The 11,367-nt window shown below is 33.4% G+C and overlaps 1 long non-coding RNA gene across 1 annotated transcript in view; it reads left to right on the top strand.

The window, feature by feature from the left end:
• Positions 1–1,297: 1,297 nt before the first annotated feature.
• LOC134715484 (uncharacterized) overlaps positions 1,298–11,367 on the top strand; it is a 65,025-nt gene continuing 54,955 nt past the window's right edge. Inside the window, exons 1-2 of the long non-coding RNA XR_010106729.1 lie at positions 1,298–1,414; positions 7,206–7,339. This is a non-coding gene — a long non-coding RNA (uncharacterized LOC134715484). The remainder of the gene's footprint in view (positions 1,415–7,205; positions 7,340–11,367) is intronic.

Below are 11,367 nucleotides of genomic sequence, written 5' to 3'. Positions count from 1 at the left end.
TTCCCGCATATAACAGTCAAAATGAACTAGCTGGATTCTCACTTTATATACACTGTGAATTGCATGCCCACATCAAATAATCTCCAATTAAATTATAAATGGTCGAGTACACCTTTTACATTCGGGTGTGTTTGAATCTTCTTGGAATGTTAAAACTTGTAAAAACAATTAAAATACAACCTTCTCGCTTCGGAATTCATTATTTTAATATTTTCATGCTAAATTTTGTCTTGGAAGTTTTTAAAATTCATAATTGGAGAAGAATTAAAATATGGGTCAAGTGAAATGACAAGAAATGATGGGTGTATTTGATTCAAGTTTCTAACTTACGTATTCCATTATAATATTTGTGTCAATAAACTCGTTCAAAGTTTCATGACAAAATATTTAACGATTATAAAAAATAGTTAGGGTTGATTTTTACTTAAAATATATTCCAGCAAACAATGCGTATTCAAAGAGCAAAAAATGTATGCAGTGTATTATCAACGTGAATCTCGACTATAGAGCGAATAGTCGAGATTCACGTTGATAGTAAACATGCATATTTAGAGTATAAATATGGTATATTAGTATATATATGGTACAAATAAGTGATATATATAGAAAAATCTGAGATTTATGATAAAAAAAAAGGGGGGGAGGGACTATATGGGGCTCATACAGGATCCTGTCCTCAAGCACCTGTGGGTTGGACGGAACTAAGTTAAACTTAGTAAATAAGGTCGTTAGTTTTCTCGTTTGAATTGTTTTGCATTGCCATTTCGGGGCCTTTTATAGCTATTTCCTAAAAAAATTATTCTGATCCTCAATTTGATGAAAACATAGTGGTCAAGGCTGAAGCAGATGTAAAAAAGATCAAAAAAGTTTATCATGAATCCAGATTTTCCCCATCATACCTAAAAGCGTTAAATTTGAAATAAACTTTGAAATGACTCGGTTTGATTGATAGCGTCGAAAAATTACAAAAAAGTGTTTCAGTGGCCCTGCTTGATATTGTATTTTCTGACTGAGACCGGATACCACACCCCCTTTGAAGTTAAATTGTTGCTCCCTTACTATTACACAATGACCAACACAACAGGGTGTGTATTTTCAGGTGAGCTATTTACGTTAAGTTCAAGGTCAAATATACATTTTCTGTTTACAATGAAAAAAAAGGGAAATCTTAAATATTTGAAAATTAAACAAAAGTATGCAAACAAATAATATTATTTATTTTCTAGCTTTTATACTTTGATAATATTAAGAAATTTAATTACATTACTAATAAATAATCGACCATTTTTACTCCGGGACTGTCTGACTTCGCTCTTTGTTCGTCCATTACTGCATGCTATTTTAGACGTTATTTTATGTTGTTCCCACTTCGAAGAGATTTTACTGCAGATTTAATGATAATAAGACTATGACAGTGAGTGTAATTTAGTAGTTGAGGGAAATATTTATAATTGCAATATCTATCTTTTTTAATGTATTGACAAATTGGCTTCAAGAAAAAAGATCATAAAAGGGGGGAAGATCTATCTGCCCTGAAATTTTCAGACCATTCAGGCAATCCGTTGTAATGTTGCTGTTCTGAATTGGTAATTTTGCAGCTTTTGGTAGTTATCTTGAATATAATTACAGATAGAGATAAACGGTTAACCGGCAGCAATAATTTACAGCATAGAAAGACCTGAAAATTATTCAACATGACCAAAATGGTCAAGTGACCCCTTAAGAAGTTAATGCCGTTTAAAGACAATCTTTAACAATTTTATTAAATTTTTTAAATTTTAACAAAATATTTTCCACTGCAACTACTGGGCCAGTTTCAATATAGATCTATTCAAATAATTGTAAGCAGCAAGAATTTCAGGAAAGTATTTTAAAGATCCATCATCAAAACACAATTTGTCATGAATCATTCTTTGTCCTTTGTTGAACAGGTTGGGAACAAACCCCCTGGATGGTGATTATACCTGTATAGAGGGATAAACCTTCTTTAGAGGGATACAATTATCCCTCTATAGAGGGGTAATTGTGTTTGCACTGGATTTAAAGCAAATTAGGGCAGAATGGCATTTTCTAATTATATTGGCTATAATCTCTAGCAGTAGGTGCATCAACATATGCACTTTACTAAAAATAGGGATAACCCGTTTCTGCTAAAGTGACAAAACTTGAAATCTATTGACATATTTAAGACACTTTTTAAACACTTAAGTGTCTATTTCAGTTAATTCAATATTAAAGTGAATGTGAAAGATTTTAACTGATTTACTCATTAAAATTGCTCCGATTCTAGCTTAGATATGAAAAATCTTTCAAATATGCCCAAAAGTGTCACTTTTGGTTTTTGTCATCCATGTTCATCCTCAATCTTTATATAAATGTTATGTATAATAACCAAATACAACTTACATTTCAATATTAAGAATCATCCTCAATCTTTATATAAATGTTATGTATAATAACCAAATACAACTTACATTTCAATATTAAGAATGAACACGAATGCGGCCACTTTCGTTTCATATGGAAACAGTCTAAAATTTAACTAAAATGCTAAAATTGTGAAGATTTCAGTAATTTAGCATGACTTAATGATGCTAGTATCCGATATATGTGCATTGTATTGTCAAAAACAGCCCATATTTGTGTAGCAGAAGCATTCTACTTTCCAATAAATAACTAAAAGTATACATTTTAAGAGTTTTGTAAAACTGCTATATTTTGGGGCCAAAAAGGGGTCTTACTGAACCTACTCCTTTTTAGCTCACCTGGCCCAAAGGGCCAAGTGAGCTTTTCTCACCACTTGGCGTCCCTCGTCGTCGTCCGTCGTAGTCATCGTCGTTAACTTTTTACATTTTGATCATCTTTTAGAGAACCACTGAATGGAATGAAATCAAACATGGCATGAATGTTCCTTATGAGGTGCTGACCAAGTGTCGTTACTTTGTAGCCGATCCATCATCCAAGATGGCCGCCAGCGGGGGACTTAGTTTAACATAGAACCCTATGGGAAATGCATACAAATGACTTCTTTTAGAGAACCACTGAATGGAATAAAACCAAATATGGCATGAATGTTCCTTATGAGGTTTCGACCAAGTGTTGTTACTTTGTAGCCGATCCATCATCCAAGATGGCCGCCAGTGGGGGACTTAGTTTAACATAGGACCCTATGAGAAATGCATACAAATGACTTCTTTTAGAGAACCACTGAATGGAATGAAAGCAAACATGGCATGAATGTTCCTTATGAGGTGCTGACCAAGTGTTGTTACTTTGTAGCTGATCCATTATCCAAGATGGCCGCCAGTGGGGGACTTAGTTTAACATAGGACCCTATGGGAAATGCATACAAATGACTTCTTTTAGAGAACCACTTAATGGAATGAAACCAAACATGGCATGAATGTTCCTTATGAGGTGCTGGCCAAGTGTTGTTACTTTGTAGCTGATCCATCATCCAAGATGGCCGCCAGCAGGGGACTTAGTTTAACATAGGACCCTATGGGAAATGCATACAAATGACTTCTTTTAGAGAACCACTGAATTGAATGAAACCAAACATGGCATGAATGTTCCTTATGAGGTGCTGACAAAGTATTGTTACTTTGTAGCCTATCCATCATACAAGATGGCCGCCAGTGGGGGACTTTTGAATGAAATTAAACATAGCTTGAATGTTCCTTTCCGTATGAAGTTGTGTTGTCACTTTTAGCCAAATTTATATTTTTTTATATGATTTCAAAAACCTAAGTAGAATCAGGTGAGCGATACAGGCTCTAGAGAGCCTCTAGTTATACCCTAATATCAACAATTTACAAGGATTACCGACCTTGCAAGGGCTGAATAGCCAGTCGAGGTCGTTAAAAACTTCCATTAGTTGTTATATAAGGTTTGATGTTAAAGCTGCACAAATGTATGTAAAGTAAAACCATATTGCCACATTGTGTGCTATAGTATGAATATGAAATGGAATTAAGGTAGTGTAACACAAATCTATTTATGGCCTTCAAGTGCAATGAAATAATAAAATGTAGTTATAGGACTGCAAAAATTAATAAAAAATTTTGGTCGTATATTGGTATCACGTCGTCGTCAGCATCGTCCAAAGACAGATTGTTTCCAGATAATAACTTTTGAATAAGTGAAAAGAAATCAATAAATTTTAACACAATGTTAATAACCACAAAAGGAAGCTCGGGATTGATTTTGGGGGTTATGGCCCCAAAGGTTTAGGAATTGGGGGTCCAAAGGGGCCAAAAACAACATTTATCTAGTTTCAGGTCAAAAAGTTGTGTATAAGTATTTCAATTGTTTTGAAATTGTACCACAATGTTTAAAACCATAAGTAGAAGGTTGGGATATATTATAAGGGGTTATTGGGCAAACAGTCTAGGAATTGAGGGCCAAAACGGGGCCAAAAACAAGCATTTTTCTAGTTTCAAGACAATAACTTGTGTGTAACAGTTTGGATCACTCTGACATTGTACCACAATTTTCCATCTAACACAGGGAAGGCTGGGATAGAGTTTGGGGTTAATTTTCCCGAACATGTAGGAATAAGGGGCCAAAAAGAAGCATTTTTCTAGTTTACAGACAATAACTTGTGTTTAAGTGTATGGATCTTTATAAAAAAATTTCAATACCACTAAAGGAAGGTTGGGATTGATTTTGGGGGTTATGGCATCAATAGTCTAGGAATTGGGGGCCAAAAAGGGGCCCAAAATATTCATATATGTTGTTTTCAAACAATAACTTATGTTTAAGTGTATAAATATCTCTGAAATTAAACCACAAGTTTCCATACCATAAAATGGTGGTAAGTATTAATTTTGGGAGGTTATGGCTCAAAATATTAAGGTTATAAAAGGGGGAAAACTAGGTATTTCTGGTCAATGGACAATAAAGACAATTTAAAAGCAGTGTAAGGGAGGTAATTCTAAAACATTTAACATACAAAGTTGGGTATGTTCAGATTAACCTCCCTTACACTACTTGTATATTATGTATAAAGAAATGTCAGGTTTTGGACTAATTGCAAAAAGAAAAAGGAGGGTGGTAATTGTTTTCAGGTTTTTTTTCTTCAAATTTCTCAAATTCCAAATTTTTGAAAAGTTAAAAGAAGAAATCTTTTATTGCACAATATTGCTCAATAGATTTGTAAGATCTTGACATTTGTTTTGTGTCAGAAACTCATATTATGTCAAAATTTTGATCGCAATCCAAATTCAGAGCTGTATCAAGCTTGAATGTTGTGTCCATACTTGCCCCAACTGTTCAGTGTTCAACTGCTGTGGTCGTATAAAGCTGTGGCCTGCGGAGCACCTGGTTTTAAATTACTTGACCATGTGAACATGTTTTGGAAATTGCTTACTTTAAATTATATGAAAAATGTCCACTAAATCATGAAGTTCTCCTAAAAAAGTTGGTACGAGTTATGACCTGAAATTTCTTTGATGCATTTTCTTTCACTGTCATAGGTTGACAGGTATGCTTGTCACAAATTATTTTCCAAGGCTGAGCATTAACGTTCAATGTACAATAATCATTTAATTGGAGATTTTTTATACACCCGTGATGGGACATATTATGGTATACACATGTCCGGTGTCCGTCCGTCTTTCTGTCCGTGCCTCTGTCTGTCGGTCGTAAACATGTCGCACCGTAACTTGTCTCCCGCCATGTCTCAAAAACTATATATGGTTATTGCTTAAAACTTTCTCAGAAACTATTTATGATTATTGCATATAACTTCCACATAAGATGTTGGGCGTATCATGCGCTCTTAGCGCAGCTGTTTATTTTCTAAAACATCAGGGAGGATTCCACTATATAGTTTACAGCTGCTGAGAAGCCCTTAAATCAGTCAGTTGCCTCTAAAAATTGTATATGAAAATAAATTCCCAATTCTGAAAATGAAACAAAAATCGATATTTCCGGTAAAAAATTCCATCACTGATTTAGGCAACTAATTTTTAGCTCACCTGAACTGAAAGTCGTTATCTTTTACAAAAATCTTCTCCTCTGAAACTGATTGGACGAATTTAACCAAACTTGGCCACAATCATCATTGGTTATCCAGATTAAAAAATGTGTCCTGTGTTAGTTACAAAATGTAGTATATTACGGAAATTTTGAAGTTTTTTGCTATTATCTTAGACATTATTATACATTTGTGTAGTATCTAATCATATCTTATGCTATAAATTATGATTTTAACCTCATAAATTTACATGATTTCCAAAGCATCATTTAATGCAGGTGAGCAACACAGGCTCTTTAGAGCCGTTTTCCTAAAGGGTCGCATATAACACATGATTTTAACTCCGGAGGAAAAACCTACATTTTTTATGAAATTAGGTACAATCATGTATTTGAATATAAAGTTAATGTTGTTTTACACTAACTTTATATTCTGACATTTTTCAAATTGTCCAAATAAAGTTTTGCAAAAACTTACTAGTCCAAATGAAACTTTACTATCAGACTAGGGGCTAACTGTGCACTGACTGCATTTCAAATCAATGATTGTCAAAAAAAAAATGGTCCAGGAACCCTTTGGATCCACCACTGCTTTGTGATGGATTTTCAGATTAAGAATCATCATGTTTACCAATGCAATCATACAGGAAATTTTCTTTGCTTATTTTGCAAAAACTAAAATTGTATTATAACAAGATTTATTACTGGTGTGTCACTTTTATAATGCTTTAATATACTTGAAACAAAAATTATAGAGTTATACAAATTGGTTACAATTTGCTCACCAAAGTTACAAGTCTCCAGAAGTGTGTTACAGTGTATGCAAAGGTTCATTTAAAATTTGTTGATACAAAATATTAGAAATTATTTTAAATTAAGGAATGTATCTCCCTCATGCAAAGCTCTGATTCCTTTCACAGATTTGGCTATACTTTTTGGACCTATTGGGTTATAGCTCTTCATCTTTTATATAAGCTTTGGATTTCAAATATTTTGGCCACGAGCATCACTGAAGAGACATGTATTGTCGAAATGCGCATCTGGTGCTACCGTGCAAGAACATTGGTACCTTTAATTTTATTATAGACATCACCTTTGTAGCACTATGTCATTAGTATATATGTTAGAATTTTTCTCAGTTTCACAAAACCTAAATTGGATATGCCTGCTTAACTAGTAGTCCACAGTTCTGATGGAAATTTTAAATTGAGTTTTTATTATTGTAGAAGATGATTTGGTAGAGGTGGATCATAGTCCTAGTGTCATTTCTTGAGATGACTGCTTGGGATGTCAGATAGAAAATACATGTTGAAGAAATCATATTTTACAGTGGATGCAGTTCTAGTCACACTGGACTTGGGTAAGTATGATACTAGCATAACCTGAAGGGTGATAATAATTAGCTTTTATGTCTTTGCGTCTGCCTGTGTTGGTGCAACTGTCCATTCAAAACTCAAGCATATATATGAAAAGCATTTACCCTGGATAAAGGGGGTTCCAACCATATGTCCCAATTCAAAAGCGTTGATTATAACAAAAAAGGGGGTTCCAACTCACCCCCTCCCTCTCCCTTCTGGACCCCCTACTGAGTTGTAAGATAAAAGTTAATTTCTTCAACAGGATAAAGAAAAACTGGACAAGAATTACCAAGACTGATTTAATAAGGAGTACTGAGTTGACTTGTGATTTGAAGTATATTCAAACGTCATGAGACAAAATCATGGCAATGAGGATTAAAATAGTTGTTCTTTTGTCACATAGGTCATTTAAAGTCACGGAAACAATTTCAGTTGTAGACAATGATTATCTCTAAAGACTGCATGCTTGCCAAAATTTGTGGAAAGTTAAATACCAGATGTAATTTGATTGTTGGTCAAGCCAAGCTGATATTTTTGGCTTAAATAATGTTTTAAAATTTTATTTAGAAATTAGTGTATTGGAAGTATTAGTTTTAGGATGGTCTTGATTGGAAGACAAATTTGGCCATGTTGACTTATTTGAAGATCTTACTGAACATTATTGCTGTTGAGAGTTAAATCTATTTATAAAAATATTCAAGACAATAACCAAAAAATAGCAAAATTCCCTCAAAATTAGCAATTCAGACCCAGACACCCAACAACGGGTTGTCTAATTCGTCTGAAAATTTCAGGGCAAATAGAATTTGACCTGAAGAACAATTTTACGCTATGTCAGATTCGCTTTAATGCTTTGGTTTCAGAGATATAAGCCAAAATCTACATTTTACCACTATATTCTATTTTAAGCCATGATGTCCAACTTGGTTGGCAGGCCTGGTCATGGAAAACATTTTTATACAACGGCAAAAAGAATTTGGCTTTGTATAATGGTATGAAGTCATCGTCTTCTGCTTTAAAGATGGTTCAATACCACATAAGGAAGGTTGGGATTGATTTTGGGGAAAAGGGGCCCAAAACAACCATTTTTATACGCCCATCGTCTTTTAGACGGGACATATTATGGTATACCATTGTCCATCTGTCCGTCGGTCTGTCCGTCCGTCGTCTACACTTCAGACAATAACTCAAAAACACTTTCACCAATTTCCATGAAACTTAAGTGAATTGTTTATATCTATTGACGTAAGCTCCTTTTCGGTTTTTTTCAATTTCAGATATTAAGTTTTGGATTTATGGGGCTTTATTCATAAAAAAGGGGGTCCATCGTCCACACTTCGGACAATAACTCAAAAACACTTACACCAATTTCCATGAAACTTAAGTGAATTGTTTATATCTATTGACGTAAGCTCCATTTCATTTTTTTTTAATTTCAGATTTAAAGTTTTGGATTTATGGGGCTTTATTCATAAAAAAGGGGGTCTGTCTTCCACACTTCGGACAATAACTCAAAAGCACTTTCACCAATTTCCATGAAACTTAAGTGAATTGTTTATATCTTTTGACATAAGCTCCCTTTCGGTTTTTTTTAATTTCAGATTTTAAGTTTTGGAATTATGGGGCTTTATTCATAAAAAAGTGGGGATTTTCAACACTTCAGACAATAACTCAAAAAGACTTTAACAAATGTCCATGAAACTTTGGTGAATTGTTTATATCTATAGATGTAAGCTCCCTCTCAATTTTTATAAATTTCAGATTATAAGTTTTGGATTTATGGGGCTTTAGCATAAAAAAGGGGGATTTTTAAAACTTCAGACAATAACTCAAAAAGGCTTTCACAAATGTCCATGAAACTTTGATGAATTGTTTATATCTATTGATGTAAGCTCCCTTTCAATTTTTATAAATTTCAGATTTTACATTTCCGTGTTATGAATTTTATGCTTTAAAAAGGGGGGATTTTCCATTTTTTTTTAAAAGAGCAACGGACGTATCATGCGCTAAAGCGCAGCCCTTTATTCTACTTTAGGATAAAAACTTGTGTATAAGTATTTCATTTGCTCTGAAAATGTACCACAATATTAAATACAACAAGTAGAAGTTTTGGATTCATTTGAGGGTTATGGTGCCATCGTTAAGAAGTTAAGGGCCAAAACAAGCATTTTTGTTGTAGTTTCTGGACTATAACTTGTGTGTAAGTGTATCGATCTCTGACATTTTAGGCCTAAAAAAAAAAGATATGTGTTTCCGATAACATCATTTTGAAAAATAGGGTCGGTAGGTTGGAATTTTTTTTTTTTTTTTTTTTTTTTTTGACATCGTAAATGAAATCCGGAAAATTATCATGGTTTAACCTGATGTTCCATACATATACTCTGGCTGAATCCACCAATCGGAATTGGTGTGAAACAAGATCCAATAGTGCTGAAGGTAGAAAGCAGTATGAAAATGGTAATCAAGAATTCTCTAGTCATTTTAATGGAATATTACTACCATACAACTTCTTCCATCATTAAAAGCTAGGCTGCACAACAGAACCAATTGCGGTTCAATTAGCATTATGGTAATTTCCCCCTTTTCCAGTCTAGTTTTAAGGGGCTGTAATATCTGCCACTGTTTTTGTTTTGATGGTTTTTCTTCAAAGGTTCAAATAAAAACAATGCATGAAGCTTTAACATTTTTGATGTTTCAAACAATAATTCAATTCTTTTCATTGCACATTCCTTGTTTGCGCTGCTGTATATTTTACTGCGGAAAGTTTGTGTTGTTTAAACAATTGAGTTCTTCTAAATTTTAATGAATCATAGTTAAATTTGCCATCTTCAAAAAAAAAAAGTAGATATCCAAAATTTTTTAATCTTTTATCTTTAATTTAAAAAAAAGTCCATTGTACAGTTTTTTGTCCAATTAAGACCTAGGCAAGACAACAGAAGGTAGTATTATGGTAATTTTAGACCTTCCCAGTCCATTTGATGGTGTGGTATTATCTGCAGCTATTTCCTTCCTAAGGGCGTTGTTCCATACATATACTCTGGCTGAATCCACCAATCGGAATTGGTGTGAAACAAGATCCAATAGTGCTGAAAGTAGAAAGCAGTATGAAAATGGTAATTAAGAATTCTCTAGTCATTTTAATGGAATATTACTACCATACAACTTCTTCCATCATTAAAAGCTAGGCTGCACAATAGAACCAATTGCGGTTCAATTAGCATTATGGTAATTTTCCCCTTTTCCAGTCTAGTTTTAAGGGGCTGTAATATCTGCCACTGTTTTTATTTTGATGTTTTTTTTCAAAGGTTCAAATAAAAACAATGCATGAATCTTTAACATTTTTGATGTTTCAAACAATAATTCAATTCTTTTCATTGCACATTACTTGTTGGCGCTGCTGTATATTTTACTGCGGAAAGTTTGTGTTGTTTAAACAATTGAGTTATTCTAAATTTTAATGAATCATAGTTAGATTTGCCATCTTCAAAAAAAAAAGTAGATATCCAAAATTTTTTAATCTTTTATCTTTAATTTAAAAAAAATCCATTGTACAGTTTTTTGTCCAATTAAGACCTGGGCAAGTCAACAGAAGGTAGTATTATGGTAATTTTAGACTTTCCCAGTCCATTTGATGGTGTGGTATTATCTGCAGCTATTTCCTTCCTAAGGGCGTTGTTCCATACATATACTCTGGCTGAATCCACCAATCGGAATTGGTGTGAAACAAGATCCAATAGTGCTGAAAGTAGAAAGCAGTATGAATATTGTAATCAAGAATTCTCTAGTAATTTTAATGGAATATTACTACCATACAGCTTCTTCCATCATTAAAAGCTAGGCTGGACAATAGAACCAATTGCTGTTCAATTAGTATTATGGTAATTTTCCCCTTTTCCAGTCTAGTTTTAAGGTGCTGTAATATCTGCCACTGTTTTTATTTTGATGGCTTTTTTTCAAAGGTTCAAATAAAAACAATGCACGAAGCTTTAACATTTTTGATGTTTCAAACAATAATTCAATTCTTTTCATT

Source organism: Mytilus trossulus, chromosome 4 (assembly GCF_036588685.1).
Source record: "Mytilus trossulus isolate FHL-02 chromosome 4, PNRI_Mtr1.1.1.hap1, whole genome shotgun sequence".
NCBI classification, from domain to species: Eukaryota; Metazoa; Mollusca; class Bivalvia; order Mytilida; family Mytilidae; genus Mytilus; species Mytilus trossulus.
The sequence above is the reverse complement of the archived record's forward strand: the minus strand, read 5'-3'. Positions and strand labels throughout refer to the sequence as shown.